At 43.7% G+C, this 13,850-nt stretch overlaps 1 protein-coding gene across 4 annotated transcripts in view; it reads right to left on the minus strand.

Annotated features, from left to right (window-relative positions):
• The window catches only part of CREB3L2 (cAMP responsive element binding protein 3 like 2), a 74,829-nt gene that overhangs the window by 36,918 nt on the left and 24,061 nt on the right, over positions 1-13,850 (minus strand). The gene's annotated exons all lie outside the window — the stretch shown is intronic.

Below are 13,850 nucleotides of genomic sequence, written 5' to 3' on the forward strand. Positions count from 1 at the left end.
ACTGTATCTTTAACAGATGAAAAATCTGCACTGCAGCAAATCATTTCCGTACATCTCATTAACACAAAGAATTCTATTTTTGTATAAAAATACTTGCACAGTGAATTGTAATGAGATTTTCTGAACAATGAGGCATTGTCTACCATCTTATATAGGAATCTTTGTCGGCTGAGGCATGATGCTATAAAAGTCTAGGTTTGATTTGTTTTGTTTTTGCAAGCAGAATTGATCTTGGCTCTTCATCTTGCTCTCTCCTGCAGAAACAAACACTGAAATTCAAGATTCAGCTTCCTGTACGCTAAATTAAGAATTAAACAAGTCAATATTGTATAAACCCACAAGGGAAGCGGTGTGCTCACACCCTCATGCACTCACATTTCACAATTCCAGCAGCACCTGTGGCCTTGAAGCCTCATGCTGAAAACCCTGAGCACAGCCGGCTCTCACAAAGTTCCTTGGATGTTCAAGCACCTCTTCCAAATGCTAACTGTGCCTTTTTTCTAAATCAGTAAGTCTTGAGTCAATTCTGACTCTGAGGAAAAGAAAATATTGACTGAATACAAGGCCATAAACAGAGAACCACAGTTGCTGTGCTGGAATAACAAGCTAGCTCAAGAAAAGCCTTTACAAATGGCAACAAAGATTTGTAGTCTCATATTTACTTACTGTAAATGATAACGCTAATAAACAAACTCTTAGAGGACTCTGCAAGAGGGTCATGACCACCTTAGAAAGCCTCATTTATTTTAATTTTGATACCCAAGGACTCACTAGCACTTCACAACCAGGTGCTTCCCAGCAAGGATAGAAATATAAACTACAACACCCCACTATGCAAAGAAGAAAGAAAAAGGATGCACAAGAGTAGCTGAACAGCCTGGGGCATCAATAAAAACACTGAGTAAAACAAGGTAGGCAGCCATTCATGTGTAAACAAGGGACAGAAATACTTCCCAGCCATGAAAGAAGTCAAGGATGAACCTATAAAAAAGCAGTGCCTTTCTTAGGGACAATGTTTTTCCCTCCAGTCTACACATTTCTTTTCATTTGGAGTAATGGCAAGAGTCAATTATATTTGTTTACATATTTTCCTAAAGCTGGAGCATTTCTTTCTTTCCAATGCTTGCATGCATTACTCTGACTGATAAGTAGCAGATGCTGAAATATGGCTGCTACAATATTTGTACCATGGTTTCTACTTGGAGCTACTTTACTACCAGCATCATCCAATTTCAGGATGTCATCCTTGAAAATATCATACCTACAAATTGACTTAGTCTGACACTACTTAGATGTTATAACTAAACTGAAAGAAACATGGCCACAGGCTACTCAGCTGTTTTTGGCAAATTCACAAATAAAGACGTTTATCAGCCTTCTGTCTATCACTGTTTTGATATGGAATAAAAGCTTATCAAATGCTATTTTCCATTTGACTGAAGTTAAGTCCATCAGATTTTTTTTTTTCCTTTCTGAATGGGGAATTTTCCTAAAACCACTTCAGAAAAAGCAAAGAAGGAAACAAACATTCAACTTCAGAAAACCAGAGAGAAAGAGAACCTTGGGGTGGGGAAGGATGTTCAACATGTTTGTCAATATTTGTGCTTTCTCCTTTTCACATGCCGCTGCAAAGCAGCAAGCTGTGAGCAAGAAAAGAATATGCATTTATAACAGAATTGTCTGCTAGCAAATAAATGGTTGGTTTCTAAAGTGATTTTCTAGTTTCATTATAATTCTCAAGTTTAGTTTTAATGTTCTGTGATATAATGTTGAACACTGGTTAATAGAGAAACCTAGAACAACTGCCACAGGTCAGGCTCTGCAGCTACTGAACTCACCAAACAGACAATTTTAGGGACCTGGACTTCTCATTCTGTGATTATAAAAATCACAGACTCCTTGATTTACAGGAATCTTTCATATGTTATACACTTCTCTACTACAGTGAATGCTTAAAGCTAGATCACCTTTTGTCCTTAATAAAACAATTGTCTCATTGAAAGTGGCTCCATTTGCTTAGAGAACTAAAGAAGAAAAGGCATTTGAGCAGCAGCTAAAGCAGAAACCATCCGGGGGCAGTCAGGCCTCCAGCTCTGCAAAATCTCCACCTACACCTAAGCTGCTCCTTCTGTCTTTTCAAAGCACGTTCTCCCATTGCCAACGACCCCCCCCCACCTCATCCTCCCCTCTCTGCTTCCACATGTACCTCAGCGGTCACCAGCCACTTCCATAGCTGGAAAGCCCCAAAATAACCCTCAATTTTGACACAGCAGCAACTACCCCTGCAGCCAGGAACAGGAAAGGGCAATTTGGGAAGGAAACTGAGACTTCTACCCTTAGAACCTGTATATATATTTGCTTGCAAAAGAAAGAAATTCTTTGTCTATGGCTTTCAGCTGGGCATCTTTCACCCAGAGAGATCACCTTTACAAAAATTTTAAAAAGAGAGGAAAAAGCACTTGCACTGAGAATCTGCCTTTTTTTCTTCTTTTCCCTTTTTGTTGTTAATACCTCTGTAGACAGCTCAGCTGCCAGTTTCCTGCTATCCTCACACCCCACTGGCAGCCCCAGCACTAATTGCAGACATGTGTTGGTACAAGGAGTCTGTTTGAATTATTAAACTATTCTCACCACATAGCAAAGAGCTGTGTTCAGCTGCGATTTTAACCTCTGGAAAAAGTCAGGGATTTAGGACAGATGTTACCTTATCTTCCACCTCCCCTTCCCCCAGAACCCTGAAAAGACAAACAAAACAGCAGCACTCCTGTTTACACACAGAAAGTAAACTGCAGCCCCGTGGAGTTTCAGCACTCATCTGGCTGGACATTGGCTCATGCCTTTATCCTGGGTGTTTTTGGGGAATACAAACACCTCCAGACATCACGTTGCAGTAAGCAAACAGAGGAAAGCTCTCACATCCGGGTGCACAGGGGATTTTTGGACAGCTCTTCGAAAGTAGTATTTGGCTGCAGACCAGCTGTGCCGCGGGCTGCAGCTCTCCACAGCATCTGCCTGTTCCTGCCACACAAAGGCCCTTTTCTCCAACTGCCTCGGGGACCAGGGCTTTTTTTCCCTCTTGTTTGATCAAATGAAGATCTGTGAAGTAAAACACTCAGGTTTTGCTAGGTGCATGGCAGTGCTGGCTTCTTCACCAGCTGACCTGAAGCCAGATGAGAGCAGCACTACCCCAGTTTGAAGATAAGACACTACCATGCCTAAAAATGAAAGTCGTCTTCAGAAAATTGACCTTCTAAGAACCCATTAAAAAAGAAATGCAGAGAAGTCAAGAGTCCCAAATGGCACTTCACAATTATATTTATATTTTTTAAACAAGCAGCAGGCCTTGCAGAGCCTGGAAAGTGCACTGCATCAGCTGCCAGTCCCACACACGGATTGCAGCAGCAGAATCCCACCTTCTCCAGAGGAGAGCTGCAGTGACAGCACCCTGGCACCCTGCAAAACAAACCCTGCTCTCCCAGCAGACCAGGGCAAGGCAGCCATGCAATGTGATTGGGTTATAACCACCCACAAATATTCCAGGCATTACCCTCCTGGGAGTTAGTGGCTCCCTCCTGGCTCACCCTGAAGTTTCCCCACCCTGGAGGGATCAGTCACCCCTCCACAGGAGGAACTGTCAGGTACACAATAGGCACTCATGGGATAAAAAAATATCCCACCATCCACCTGTAGGTACAAAACAGCCTGGGTTTTATGTCTTTATTCTACTGTAAAATCCTTCAATGTCTATTCAGTAACTGTACTGAAATTCCCTCATTTGTGGGAGAATATGAAGAGTAATCCAAAACTGGTATTTGAAACCAGCAAAGAGATCCACTGTAAGAGCAGACACGATTGTTTGCAGTCTCACACCACCATTTACTCATTTTAAGCACCAAAAAAAAAGTGGTCAGATTAAAAAAAATCCTCTAAGTGAATAACATACAGGTTGTGTCACCAGCAAAACAAATGCCAGGAAATGCAGAGCCAATAGATTTTACATGGTAATTAAATCTGCACATCTTCCCAGCTTGCTCAGGTTACACAGTTGGAAATGCTGAAGTTCATGCTGAGCAAATCTCATAATCCCCCCCATTATGTACACATGTATGCACACACTTCCATTGCAAACACTCAAACATTCCACCCCACAACCAGCAAAGAAGACATGCATTTATTTTTAACTAATCAGGGGGATTTTTCAAGAACCATGCTTACTCCTTTGCCTTTCCATCTTCCAAAATATTCTTTCACTTTCCTCTTTAACAACCCCCATCAAAAAAAGTATTTTGTATTTAAAAAGATAACTAAAACCTAAGTGAAACTCTTTAATAGACAGGACTAAATATGGGTTAAAAGAAAGAAAAACAAAAGACAAAGAAAGAAAGAAGCTCTTGTGCAGTCGAGGCAAGGGTGAGAAACAACCCTCAAGATCAGTCTTTTAAGTCCACTGCCTGCGAGCAGAGAAAAGGATGCTATTGCTCATTCCTAGCCCAAGTCTCTTGGGAGTCATGCAAAATAGGAAAATCCTTCTCACATTCCCCTGCCCTTCCCCCAGTGCATAGCTCTTGGATCTAGCCTAACTTTTCAATAGGCTGGGTACATGTTTTGCTATTTCCCACCCTCTCCCCAAAAAGCCAAAGCCAGAGGAGTGAGTCACTGGGGCCAGAGCAGTGAGTCAGTGAGCTGGAAGCCCTTCAGAAAGGCTCCCCCCGCTCTGAGTCCCTGACTGAGACCTCAAAGTACATTATTAATTCTGGGTTGCAAGTTACCATTTGGAATATGCTCTCAGGTCAGATGTAGCTGTTCTTTTGTCTCAGCTCTTCCCCACCCACTCCTCCATCCTTTTTTTTCTTTTTTTGCCAGCTTGAGCAGCACAACCACAGAACACTAAACCTCTCCATGACTTGTCCCCATGTCCTTCCCCTAACCCAGTGAGCAGCAGGGTCACAATTCTTTACCCCCAGCAACTGCAGAAGCTGCAAGACAGGCCTGACTGACCCATCTGCATCTCAGGAGCCTCCAAGCCACCAAGAGCAGGGGCAAGCCTCTCCCTGCCACCTTCAGCTAGTAGTGTGGTGCACAGTACACAAGGAGGGGAGCTCAGCTTCCAAAACTTAGTCACTGGGGTCTCCAATGACTTTTAGCACCCACACAAGACACCTGAAGAGACCAGTTATGTGTTAAAAGCTACATAGTGAAGACAAGTATGTTTGGTTGGTTTGTTTGGGGCTTTTTTTGCCCCAGCTATGCTCCAGGAATGCAGTGCCAGGGATAAAGACTTGCTGTGAGATAATAATAATTTGCTTGGTTACACCCCAGGTACACCTCCAGGGTCTACGGAAGGAACTTGCATTTACTGCAAGTTTTACATCAAACTAGTGTCTTCTGTGTAACTCACAGTGTTAAGCAAAAAAATAAACAGTGAAGAAAGTTTTACAGTTCAACAGTGGGCATATTTAGGGTCTTGTTCGCTGCCTGAGAGCTCGGCAGCAGGGACAGCACATTTTGTTGCTGCACAGCAGGTTCATCTTACAGCCACTTTTTAAAGAATATGGCTGCTCCAGTTCCCTCCTGACAGGAGATAGATCTTAACAATATAGGAGAGTTTTACACCGTTTGGGCACACTACACTTGGCTTCATTTAACATCTTCCCTCAACATAGCAATGGGAGGGCATGAAAGCAAAGAAAATTAATCTCAAGCCTCATGTAACAGCATCCCTTGTTGATGAGTACAGATGAGCCCTTTGTAAAGGGCAGCCAGCACAATTCCTGTATTTTAAACAAAATCTACTTGCATGCATTTTAGAGATCACAGAATATCTCAAGTTGGAAAGAACCCATAAAGATCAAGTCCAACTCCCATCTGACTTTAGAGATATAACAGGAAGGAGGAAAAGATAACCACTGAAATACTGCTGTTGTTCAGCCATCCTACATGGACACAAAGGATGGCTAGCACCATGTAGTTCAGGAATGGTTCCTTAGAACAGAGATGCTGTAACCTGCCCTGCAGGCCAGTGACAGCTCACTCATCTGCTCACCCTGCAAGGTCTGGTGCAGCTCCCACAGGTTTAGCAGCACTTGAAGTTCCCAGCTCCTGTCCACAGGCATGACCTCCCAGAAATATAACCCTGCCAGTGGGCACACTGTTAGGAGACCTCAGAAAAATCATAACTTCACATCTAAGTTCCCATTACTGCAGAGGGTCTCCTGCAGAACACAGATGCTTTCCAGCCCAGCTGTTTCATGTTTAAAGTGTTCTCAACAGCCTCCTCCCTGAGGACCAAATTAATATCTATCAAAGGAGGATCTTTCAGTAGTCTGACTGCTATAGGTAGGAAACAACTTCTGCTCTATCAGCAGTGCTTGCTAGTCCTGACTGACAGGACACTTGACATTTAAAATAAAAATCCTTATTTTCTTCTTCAACAGTGTTTCTTCTTTAATGGTAGCAAAGTTTAAATGGCAGGGTTCCAGCTTGAAGGAGCCATCGTTCTTTCTTTTTCCTAGCACTGGCTGCAAACCTACACACCACCCATCAAAATCCTGCTCTTTAATTAAAGCTGTCTGTTATTACAAAACAAGTAAGACTTTATGATCAGTATTGGCAGCTTAAAGAGAGATTGGGCATTTTATATCACAAAAGAGTTAGTAGGCTTTGTTTTACAGATTTATAGTACTGAGTGTGGGGGGTGTTCTGCTGCCTTGTTTGTTTGTTTTTAAGAATAGAAGCATGAACCTGAGGCTTGAAAAGATGCAAATTTAAGCTCCTCAGTGTTTATTTAGGCACTCTTCAGTTTGAAGAGTCAGACTATCAATTGCCTAAATGCAGACACCCCAAGTTGATTATCGAAAATATGATTCAGCTTTTATAAAAACTGCCAAAAATTCATGCACTGAATGGTTGAAATTGCAGATGTGTGTATAGTTTTAAAAATAAAAAACACACCATGCACATATAACCCTTTCTTGAACTCAAGAAACAGGTGCTTGAGAACAGTGGAGGGAGAAAAAAAAAATGGAGTGCCTTTGTGAAACAAATGTAAAGAAATCCACAAGTCATATTGCCTGGAGGATGAACTGCCCAGCCTGATGCAGAACTTGATCAAGGATCAGCAGCCTTTGGCTAGCAATGACCTTAGCTGCCACAGGGTTTAGACCCTGCCCAGCAGAATTTCTGTCTCGATCACACAGATATCTACTATCAGGGCAGAAGGAGAACAGCACTGGCAGGACTTTGTGTTCAGTGCTGCTGTCACTGAGGGTTACACATTAAGTACCGTGCACTAAAAAAGCTGGTCGTGTGTCAAATACTACTCCAGTGTGTGATCTCACCAGACAGTGAAACAAACAACCTTTCCAAACAAGTCTTCTACCCTGCTTTCAGTAGAAACATCCTGGGGTTTGATCTGGCGTACCTCTCATCCTTCCCATAAGCTTGCACTAAGCCCAGACACCATGGATGCATACAGAGCTAGTACTTTGTCAACAGCAGGTATCACCACAGATTTCCTATCCCTGACTGTCAAAACGTTTCCAGCTTACAACTTTGTAGCAAGTTTCATGTCAAACCTGCTACTGGCCCAGCAAGCTAATGAGCAGCAGTGTGACAGCACTTGATGGTGACAACACTGGGGAAGAACATCCCCACCTTGTACCTGAAACAGAACATGGTTTTTGAAGCCATGACACTGGAGCTGCTTCAGATGAGCCAGCCCTACCAAACCCATCCCACAGCAAAAAGGCTTGCATTTTGAAGCCACCCCAAGTGGTCCTCTGTACCATGAGAGATGGATACTTCCAGACACCCACGTTGGACTTGTACAGCCTTAACTCTGCAGAAATTCACACAGGAACCCACAGAAATGGTTTTGGCACCTCATTTTGTATGGAGCAGTACTTCCATCAGCACTGGTACTCTGGGACCCTTCCTCTGAGGAAAGACGCATTTCATTTTATGTCAAAACAAGGGTGAGGGTGGGTCACTTGGTTTTGACTCGTGTCAAAGGCAGACAAAGTTTGTTTTGAAGCCATGCTGAAAGCTGCAGAAAGGCAAAAAGGAGACAGGATATGAACAAGATCAAATAAATATACAATTACAAGCACATGTAGCATGCATCTAGACAAATTGTTTTAAGACACCCCATACTTGAGAGCTGCTGTTCCACTTCCTATGACAAGCCTTTTGTCACAGCGCCAGTAAACATTACTTCACTCAGCTTTATAAAAATAAATAAATAAACAATGAGTGGTACTGGACTAAGGTTCAGGACCCAAAATAGCAGTAGATGGAAACACCTGTATCCTAAGACCAGGTTTTAAACAAAAACAAACTTGTGAGCTTGTATCTCCCCTCTGCATCCTTCCAGAGATGCAGGGACTTGTGGAACAGGTTATCTAGCAAGAGGTATGGTGGCTCTCTCTCCTCATGAGTCCTGGGAATACAGGGGAGACTCTCAAACCAGTGTTGCCATCATTTGCCTGTGAACTGATCTTTCAGCTTCTTTTTTTAGCCCTCTCCCACTCAGAGCACCCCTCTCCTTCATCTCTACCTCCTCTCTGTACCTTCCATTTCCAGGCCTTTGCTCCCAAGCAGGTGAAAGAGAGGCCAAGCTACTCATCCCCTTGCAGGACATAAAGAAGATCAGCAGAACTGGGAATGAAGCCGCAACCTGTGGGCAAAGACTCTGGAGGAGCAGAGCCAGAAAAGCAAGGGAGCAGAAGGGAAACAACAGGAGGAGGCAAAGTCACAGCACCTGGAAAGGGATAAAATAAACCAGTGACAGATAAGCAGCATATTAAGATTGTGCAAGAACTTCCTCCATCCCCAGCTGTGCATTTTTGCCAAGTGTCACTGACTTTTGTGAATTGCCATTTAAATCTCGGCACATTACAGTGCTCACCCTCACAACAGCTCTGGACTTTCTCTCATTTGTTCCTCCCCACCTGAAACACACAACCACTTCCATCTCACCATGGCAGGTGAAGAGAAAACCACACAGGGAACACAAACGTGCTTGCCATGGGAACATGAATATTATATATCTGGGCTAGTGGGAGAAAGGAAAAATTACCAAGAATTAACATAAATCAGAATCTAGAAAACAAGAAAGAGTTAATAGAAAATACAATTCAGAGGGAGAAGGAGTGCTTCTGAGTTTTTCAGGATCCAGAGGAATGTTAATTATAGATCAGGCCATTGCTTGGCTGCAGTTATTGGGGGGAGAAAAAAGAAGATCAAAATGTTTAATTGAATATTCCTGGGAGGGGGCGGTTCTGAATTACTGCTTTTTATATAAGAACAGATGATACAGCCATCCCACAGGATGCTAATGAAATGACTTTTATCCCAACAATAATGGAAGAGAATATAAAACAGCTACTCAAAGTTGGCCATTTTAATTAGTAGAACTAGAAAACTTCCATCTATAAAGTCTAAACAGAGCTTCTAAGGAGCTCTTGAAACTATTTTCAGTAGGAGACAATACTGATGGACTGTAAAAGATAATATGAAAATATTTAAGTGTAAACAAGGCAATCAAAGTAACATCAAGTTAACCTACCATTTATTTATGATGAAGGGAAGCAATGGAAAAGGGAAGAGAGTAGTTAAGAGTCCAGGAACTTCCAAAAGAATGAGAAATCTAATTTATGTTTATAATTCCACAATAACTGATAACCTAGTTTCTCAAATTTTATCTCTTTCTGAAATAATATTACAAGCTTAATACCCCTTAAGGCAATTGACTTGGTGCTATACAAAACAAAGCCGGAGCAAGATGAAGTCAAGAGGCCTCATTCAGTGTGACAAGGAAATCAGAAATCTCCATATGTGAAACAAAAATGAGCTGATCATGCCACACATTTTCAGTGGGTTCCCATAGGGATCAGTTCTTGGCCCCAGACTCTAATATTTTATCAGTGACCTGAGAGGAAAAGCCACCACCACTGAAGGTTGCAGATAATGCAATATCAGCAGGGGCAGTGAGTAACAAAAAGGTCAGGTCACAAAACCAAAACACAGAGAACTCGGTAAGCAGCCATAAACAAGAGACATGTCTTAAGTAAAGCTGAAGGTCAAAAAAAAAAAAAAAAAAAAGTATCTTATGGTGCAAACCAAAAGGCTCCAAGTCACACTTGGGCGACTGACAATCAGAAACCAAGGCCCCAGGACTCTGGGAGAGACATGGCTGAAGAAACCCCTGTGGGACAGGTACCACAAGCACTGGGTCCTGGGGACAAAATACTGCAGATGTGTGCTCATACTCCAAATGCAGGAGACACCTGCTGAAGTTCAGGTTGAGCCCCTCAGCCAGTGCTGGGGTTTCACACAGTTCCAGGAGCAGTCAAGCACTGGGGACTCTTGCATGGCCATCCCACACTGTAGGGCCAGCACCCAAAGAACAGCAGGGAGGTACTGCAGAAATTTTGCCTTTTTTATCTGTTTAGGACTTCTTTGGTTTGTACTTGTTTCCTAAATGAGGCTTCATATTTAAAAGAAGTGTCCCTATAAAGCTCAACCCCCAGCTACAGCTTTGTACTGCAGCCTCATGCCAATCACACAAGCTGCTGCATAAGTCTGTGCTCCCTGCAAAACCCAGAGCACATGAGTTTGAGGACTTCAGAAGACAGAGAGGTGTGAAGCACACATTTCTCCATGCTCATGGTGGATGCAGCTGCTACTGGCCACAGCCAGGCTCCCCTCCTACACCACCAAATTTCAAGAAAAAGGAAGTTGAACAACTGGAGAAAGTTCAGAGAATCACAAGAATCACTACAGAAAGGGAAATCTTGCCTCAAAATAAAAGCAAAGGAGAAAAGAAGAAACCAATGTATTTAGCTTATCAAAGAGGAAACAAATGCAGAACATTAATGTTCTTAAGTAATGAAACAGGGAATAAGACTCAAGAGGATGGCAGTAATGAGTATTTTGCGCCAAACCACTACACTCTACCAGCTTGCAGCTAAGTTTTCAAGCTGGAGCCAGATCCACTCATTGCGGTTCACATTATTAAAAAAGGGGAGAACAATCAATCGTGAAGGAACAGTGCGAATTCTTTGACCCAAGCCATTCTTAACTGAAGACTAGAGACCGCCCTAAAAAGATATGCAGGAATTCAAACAGGAAACAATCTGGGGAAGTTTTATAGCCCTTCATTTACATAAGGCTAAAATAATTCATCATAATTGTTTCCTTTGGCCTTCTGGCAGCAAAACAAGGCTGTTTACTTGAAAGGCAGCGTGCTCTGGAGAAACTGATGCAAACCCAGAGCTGGGAAACTTGCTGATACGGCTTTGCATTCCTGTATTGCAGATAACTTGATATCCTTATCAGGAAGGCAGCTGGGGAACACAGTTCAAGAACCCAGGTTTAAGACCAAAGGTTGTTCGTGTTAGACACAACTGCCCCGCTCACAAGCCCGCTCCAAACAGTGCTCGGCAAACTTCAAGTGGCCGGCACATCCCACAACATTAGTCCACTGAAAGCCTTTTCCCTTGTTTGTTTTTAAGGCTGGGTTCTCCAGCTCTGCTGCACAAGTGAGTCAGCTTTCCTCCCCACACCAGAAGGCTGGTGAGGGCACTAGCTGGGAGATAGAGCCCCTACCACTTGCCATCACTCCAAGAGCCACACCTCAACAGCAAGCTGGGAGAGGGTCTCAGAGGAAAGATTTGGCAAGCTTGCGTTGGACTTCAGGGTTTCTCTATCAAAGAGACTGAAAACACAAACACACACTCATGCAAACTATCCCCTGTCTTTCTGAAACTGATTTGTTCCTCAGGATCGGAGGGGCAGCTGCATCTGCAGCCACAGCATGAGCAAATGCCTGTGACAAACTGCAAGGACTCACAAGCACAGAGCACTGTGATCATTTTCAGAGTCCACATTTAATTTCCACATCCAATAGATGGTCAATTTCAGTGGTGATGGGAGACTCCCCATGAGGCCAAGTGAGAGGAATGCTGAGGTGCATGAGGAAATTAAAAGGGAGCTTCCATGTGAAGGCATTTGCTTCAAAAGAAGTCATTTAGTAGTTGCTCATTTCAAAGTCTCTTTTAAGTCTTCTAGTTAGTAAAGCTCCATGTGTCTGGGCATCTCTTTCAGGACCAATCATCCTTTCCAAGTGCCAAGTTTGCAGCAGCAGAAGGCTGGCCGTAGCAGAGAAATCAAAGGCAAGTAACTTTACTCTTGCTTTAAATCTGACAAAGAGCATAAACACAAGCATGCAATGTGCAACCCTGTTCAAACACACAGAGAGAGGTTACTTGTGTTCTTATTTTACATTAGAAACAAGCTTTTTTTTAAAAAAAGTTTTTAAAGCTTTTTTAGTTTGATAAAGAAAAGCTTTAAAAGCAACCAGCTGACAGAATGGAAGGAGAGGGAGCATTTAAGGAAAGCAGGAGCTTCATCCAGTTTTAAAGATTAATTACAAGATTAACGCCAGCAGGCGATGTGAGTTGCTGGCACTGAAGCAGAAGGTGCTCCAGCCAGCACACACTCACGCAGCCCTGTGCAGCATCTTCCCCGTCCACATCTCCCAAATGCTAATGCACAAACAAAGCCGCTTTCACTTGCAGCACTGAAATTTAATTAACTGGATACACCGAGCAAGCGAGTGAGCTGTGCAACGTGGAAGATGCCTCTCCCAAGACTGCTGAAAGAGCCTGCCAGCATCCTGGGGACAGCGACGGCGCAGGGAAGGATATATCAGACATTGCATAAGCAAAGGCACACGTCATTGCTCATTCCCGCTATCCCGGCCAGGGCTAGCTCAGACCCCTGCCAGCCACGGCCAAGATCTACTCCAGCTATTCAGAGGCGGCTGGGTGCCTGAATGGGGGAGAAAGGAGGGGAGACCTGGCCTGGGGGTGTGCCTGGGGAAGGACATGGGACCTGTCCCAGCACCCAGCCAGTACCTCCAGGGGCCCCTTGGCTCCTGCTTGTGCAACCATTACCCCACAGCTTAGAAGCAGGGGGAGTAGGTTGGGAAATGTGGTTTTTCCAGACTTTATCAACACATTTTCCTTCTTCTAAGGAAAGAAATATGGCCTGGTGGTTAGAGGGCTGGGCAGGAGCTGCTGTCCCACACTGCCTGGGCCTCTCATCCCCTGAGGCAAAGGCACCCTTTGCCTCTTCGTTCCACACACCCAAGGGCAGTACGAAGCGATACTCTCCAGTCACAAGGGAGGGATCTCAAGGATAGTGGTAGGGGAGATTGCATCACATTCAATGCCAAAATTATCAGGATCATAAGAAAACCAGAGACAGCTGGGACACAGAGAAAGCCCCTTGTTGCAGGGCACAGCACTGGACACTGCACCAAGGCCAGGAGTGAGAGACACACATGCAAGCACTTGGAACTGTTTAGGTTGGAAAATACCTTTAAGATCATCAAGTCCAACCCAGCATTGCCAAGTCCAACACTGAACCTTGTCTTCAAGAGCCACATCTGCATATCTTTTAAAAATCCCTGGGGATGGTGACTCAACCCCTTCCCTAGACAGCTTGTTCCAATGCCCGACAACCTTGTTAGTAAAGAAAATTTTCCTGTTTTCCAATCTAAAACCTCTTCTAGGGAAACTTGAGGCCATTTTTTCTTGTCCTACTGCTTGTCACTTGGGACAAGAGACCCACCCCACATTGCTATGACCTCCTTTCAGATAGCTGTACAGAGAGCAAGAAGGTCAACCCTGAGCCCCCTTTTCTCTAGACTAAACAACCCCAGCTTCCTCAGCAGTTCCTCATAAGATCTGTGCTCCAGATCCTTCACCACCTCCACTGCCTATCTCTGGACTTGCTCCAGCACCTCAATGTCTTTCCTGTCGTGAGGACAAACACTGGATTCAAGA

This window comes from Aphelocoma coerulescens, chromosome 1A (genome assembly GCF_041296385.1).
Source record: "Aphelocoma coerulescens isolate FSJ_1873_10779 chromosome 1A, UR_Acoe_1.0, whole genome shotgun sequence".
Lineage (NCBI taxonomy): Eukaryota > Metazoa > Chordata > Aves > Passeriformes > Corvidae > Aphelocoma > Aphelocoma coerulescens.